Source organism: Balaenoptera ricei, chromosome 15 (assembly GCF_028023285.1).
Source record: "Balaenoptera ricei isolate mBalRic1 chromosome 15, mBalRic1.hap2, whole genome shotgun sequence".
In the NCBI taxonomy this organism is placed as follows: domain Eukaryota; kingdom Metazoa; phylum Chordata; class Mammalia; order Artiodactyla; family Balaenopteridae; genus Balaenoptera; species Balaenoptera ricei.
In genome coordinates, this window is record NC_082653.1 from 34,932,652 (window position 1) to 34,938,651 (window position 6,000).

Here is a 6,000-nt window from a genome sequence, read left to right on the forward strand (position 1 = left end):
AACCCTATTACTAAACTGAAGGAGAAAAACCATATGATCATCTCAATAGATGCAGAAAAAGATTTTGACAAAATTCAACACCAATTTATAATAAAAACCCTCCAGAAAGTAGGCATAGAGGAAACTTACCTCAACATAATAAAGGCCATATATGACAAACCCACAGCCAACTTCATTCTCAATGGTGAAAAACTGAAACCGTTTCCTTTAATATCAGGAAGAAGACAAGATTGTCCACTCTCACCACAATTATTCAACATAGTTATCGAAGTTTTAGCCACAGCAAGCAGAGAAGAAAAAGAAATAAAAGGAATCCAAATCAGAAAAGAAGAAGTAAAGCTGTCACTGTTTGCAGATGACATGATGCTATACATAGAGAATCCTAAAGATGCTACCAGAAAACTACTAGAGCTAATCAGTGAATTTGGTAAAGTAGCAGGATACAAAATTAATGCACAGAAATCTCTTGCATTCCTATACACTAATGATTAACAATCTGAAAGAGAAATTAAGGAAACACTCCCATTTACCACTGTAACAAAAAGAATAAAATACCTAGGAATAAACCTACCTAAGGAGACAAAAGACCTGTATGCAGAAAACTATAAGACACTGATGAAAGAAATTAAAGATGATACAAACAGATGGAGAGATATACCATGTTCTTGGATTGGAAGAATCAACATTGTGAAAATGACTATACTACCCAAAGCAATCTACAGAGTCAATGCAATCCCTATTAAACTACCAGTGATGTTTTTCACAGAACTAGAACAAAATATTTCACAATTTGTATGGAAACACAAAAGACTCCGAATAGCCAAAGCAATCTTGAGAAAGAAAAACGGAGCTGAAGGAATCAGGCTCCCTGACTTCAGAGTATACTACAAAGCTACAGTAATCAAGAGAGTATGGTACTGGCACAAAAAACAGAAATATAGATCAATGGAACAGGATAGAAAACCCAGAAATAACCCCACACACATATGGTCACCTTATTTTTGATAAAGGAGGCAAGAATATACAATGGAGAAAAGACATCCTCTTCAATAAGTGGTGCTGGGAAAACTGGACAGCTACATGTAAAAGAATGAAGTTAGAACACTCCTTAACAAACACCACACATAAAAATAAACTCAAAATGGATTAAAGACCTAAATGTAAGGCCAAACACTATAAACTCTTAGAGGAAAACATAGGCAGAACACTCTATGACATAATCACAGCAAGATCCTTTTTGACCCACCTCCTAGAGAAATGGAAATAAAAACAAAAATAAACAAATGGGACCTAATGAAACTTAAAAGCTTTTGCAGAGCAAAGGAAACTATAAATAAGACCAAAAGACAACCCTCAGAATGGGAGAAAATATTTGCAAATGAAACAACTGACAAAGGATTAATCTCCAAAATTTACAAGCAGCACATGAAGCTCAATATGAAAAAAACAAACAACCCAATCCAAAAATGGGCAGAAGATCTAAATAGACATTTCTCCAAAGAAAATATACAGATGGCCAACAAACACATGAAAGGATGTTCAACATCACTAATCATTAGAGAAATGTAAATCAAAACTACAATGAGGTAGCACCTCACACCAGTCTGAATGGCCATCATCAAAATATCTACAAACAATAAATGCTGGAGAGGGTGTGGAGAAAAGGGAACCCTTTTGCACTGTTGGTGGGAATGTAAATTGATACAGCCACTATGGAGAACAGTATGGAGGTTCCTCAAAAAACTAAAAATAGAGCTACCATACAACCCAGGAATGACACTACTGGGCATACACCCTGAGAAAACCATAATTCAAAACGAGTCATGTACCAAAATGTTCATTGCAGCTCTATTTACAATAGCCAAGACATGGAAGCAACCTAAATGTCCATCGACAGATGAATGGATGAAGAAGATGTGGCACATATATACAATGGAATATTACTCAGCCACAAAAGAAATGAAATTGAGTAATTTGTAGTGAGGTGGATGGACCTAGAGTCTGTCATACAGAGTGAAGTAAGTCAGAAAGAGAAAAACAAATACAGTATGCTAACAAACACATATATATGGAATCTAAAAAAAAAGAAAATGATTCTGAAGAACTTAGGGGCAAGACAGGAATGAAGATGCAGACATAGAGAGTGGACTTGAGGACACGGGGAAGGGGAAATGTAAGCTAGGACGAAGTCAGGGAGTGGTATGGACATATATACACTACTAAATGTAAAATAGATAGCTAGTGGGAAGCAGCCACATAACAAAGGGAGATCAGCTTGGTGCTTTGTGATCACCTAGAGGGGTGGGATAGGGAGGGTGGGAGGGAGATGCAAGAGGGATGAGATATGGGGATATATGTATATGTATAGCTGATTTATTTTGTTATAAAGCAGAAACTAACACACCATTGTAAAGCAATTATACTCTAATAAAGATGTTAAAAATAATAATGATGCTGCTATGAACATTAGCATGTATGTATCTTTTCAAATTAGTGTTTTCATTTTCTTCAGATATAAGTGCAGGAGTGGATTTGCTGGATCATACGGACTGTTTATATATGTTCATGAGAAGGCGATATCTCTCTGAAATGAGCAAATAAAAAAGTTTTTGCTTTATACACTTTTATTTCTTTTCAGGAAATGAGAAGGTTAAAGGTTAAAGTCAAAAGCTTTAAACGTGAATCCTAAATTGTGATGGTCTCAATTGCACCCTAGAAGCAGTTGGCATTTTGCCAAAGGATGTTTTTAAATGATAAAATAGCCCTTTGTGAGGGCATATAATATTCCACAATATGATTCAATCTCATATTAGAGATTAAAAAACTCTACCAATAAGAAGATATAAATATATCGTTTATACTAGTATATACAGAAGATATACATTCAAGAGTAATTTAACTTAGACCACCAATAAATGTTGAGGCAATTCAAAATCATCAACTCTTCATCTTCTCTGCTAAGGTTTTATTACTATCAATACACACATGTATGCACATGCAAAAGCATGTTATTTATAGATGTTTTTTTCAATTTAAATGGGTGAGATACTTGTGACAAACGAATGCAGGCTTCACATGTTGGATCAGTGGGAAATAAAATTCAGATTTAAGTACTATCACTTAAAGCATTATCTTATTAACATTTACAACAGGCACAAAAAAATGCCATAACATTGAAGACCAGGGAAAGCTTAATAAAGTTTGGAAATAGGAGTGACCCTAAAAGAGGACATGATAAATCTTTAGCACCAAGTCATGTGGACTTCAGTAAGAATTAGATTGTATTTCTGTGCTTAGTGCAAATATTATTCGTTTACTGACAATGAGAAAAATGAGAATCATTGTGTACTCACTTAAGTCTTTTAAGCCCAATTTCCTCCTAGTTCCAGAGTCTTGAAGCCATCTATAAATAAGGCGGCCCCTGAAGATATATGGATAAAGTAAGCCATCCACCTGTCACCAGGTAAAGGAGACTTTCATTCCCATTTACCTAGACATGCACAAAGGACTTTCCAACAGGCTTACACAAGCAGGGTATCTAATCCCCTTGGCTTTCTAATCAGCCTTGGCCCTGGGTTTTCATTCACTCCCTGTTAAAAGTGAATATGCAGAATTTATTCTATACTAGGGTGTTGCTAGTGACAAAGGAAAAAGAGATATGGCAGATTAAATTTCAATATTCCTAACTATCCCAAACTGCATTATAGTGAAAACAACCCACAGAATGCCTCACTTCTGTAGCATCCTAATTATCTAAGGCATATAGTGCTAAGTAGCACTTCATTACTTAATGATTATTAAGAAATGAATTTTCTCAACCCTTGGGCTTCTTTGAAACAATCATTACGCCTCGTAGATTAGACAGCTATAAAACAGAAGGTCACCGTCTTCACAGTGTTCTGAGATGGATGGAGGCAAGGGCAAGTCAGGCCCAGGAGAAGCAATGCATGTGACAAAGGAGGGAGAGAGATCAGGGACTGGAAAGAGCAGCCAGGGGTTAGAAAGGAAGGAATGTGTGTTCCTCAGGGCATGAATCTCTCAGCCAGCCTGGCTAAGTTTCCTAAAGTAGCTCTGCAACCTCCTGGCTGTGTGACATTGGGTATGTTACTTAACCTCTCTGATTCTCACCTCATCGCCTCTAAAGTTATAATGTTATTGCCTTCAGAGTGCGGTCATAAAGACATAATTTTATAATGTATGTGAATCATTTAACAAAGTGCCTAAAACAAACTCAATAAACTGTTGGTGTAATGTCAAAATTATTATTATTAAAGTGAGCTTTAAAAGCTAGTCCTGTAGTAAAATACATATATGCCCCCAAAATTCTGTGAAATGAAGCCAGTTGTAACCAAGGTGACATGTATGCAAAGTGTTCACTTTATGAAGAATTCCTATTCATTAGTTCATTTGTTTAACTAGTATTTATTTCTCAACCGCATTACTCCAGGAACTGTTCTAGTCACTCGGAATACAAAAATGAATAAAGCAAGAGTACTTGCCCTCAAAGAGCATCTAACCTACAAGGGAGATAGCACATAAGTAATTATGATAAAATATGGGAAGTAAAATAAGGTTGCTATAGCAACCTTAAAGTGTGGACGGCAACCTGGAGGCAAGACCACTAACTCGGATTGTGGGAGTCATGAAAGCCTGCTTGGAGGCAGCACCCAGTTTCAGTCTTGTAAGATGAGTAGAAATTCTCCATACTACAAAACAGAGGAAGAATATTCCAGTTAAAGGGACAGCTTCAGCAAAATTACTAAGCCATGAAACAACACCGTGTGTGAGAAGAGTGGAAATCACCAGAATTCCATCCACACAGGGAATTGTGGGAGATGAGGCTAGACAATTACATAAGATAATTACATATAATGAGTTGCAGGTATGGGGAAAGGGGTTGGGAGGGAGGCAGAGTCTGGAGATGAAGAAGCTGGTGGGGTCACTGATGTGAGCCTGGAAGAAATGGGATGAGACAGAAGTGATCAGTGCTGAGGTGGTTCGGTCTGGCCTTAGCAGAAGGAGAGACACCTCATCACCTGAGAATGCAGAGGAAGAAGGAAGTAAAGATGGGTGTGGGTAAAGATAAGCTTATAGATGGTGGAAGGTAGAAGGAGTTCACCTAGGAGAGCTTCTCTAATTTTAAAGTAAGAGAAAGAAGCCTATTCATTGCGATTAGGAGTGTGGGCATGAACTGAATTGGAGATTTGAGGAGGAGGTGAAAGTCCGGAAGAGTGGCTCAAGGAACTGAGCAACTATGAATGAATGAATTGTCGAGTTGTGCAAGATCCTGGTTGTGGTGGCACCAGTTGGCACAGTTGGGTACTTTTCTCTAGCCATGTTCAGTTTCCCAAGTTTAGGAAAAATAAGGGCAAATGACGGTATTGCTTCAGATGCAGCATGAAAAAAATGGGAACACAAGGAATTTGAGAGCTTGTGAGAGAAGAGTTGGGACGATCATATAGAAGACCCAGGCTATGTACACAAGGACAAGAGGTCAGGAGAGAGTGGAGACATCAAGGATGGAGTCATTGAAAGATCAAGGATCAATGTTGGGAGAGCAGAGGGACTTGGAAGAACAGGAGGTCCGAGAGTAGGATATCAGGGTTTAAGTTCTCTGATACACCATTCTGGGTAGCAGCTAAGTCTAGGGCATCGCTCTTGGAATGGGTAGCTGCAATGGAGTAGAAGTAAAGTTCGTTTACATTTTTAAAAAATAAGTAAGGAACTGAGAGAGCAGGTACTGGATGGACTAGCTATATGGACATCGTAGACTGATCACAAGAGGCAGATGGGAAATCATGATTATGCTTCAACTGCCAATCTTCACCAAATGATGGGATGTATCAGACTGCAAATGACAATGACAAGGGCAAGGAGGTGGTGATACAGTCATGTGGCTTGAACTTCAAAGAGGGATGAGCAAGGGTGAAAAAGAAGTTTTGGAGCCATGAAAAGGCTGCCCATCACAATGATGTAGAACAGGGGATCTGAGCCAACGGG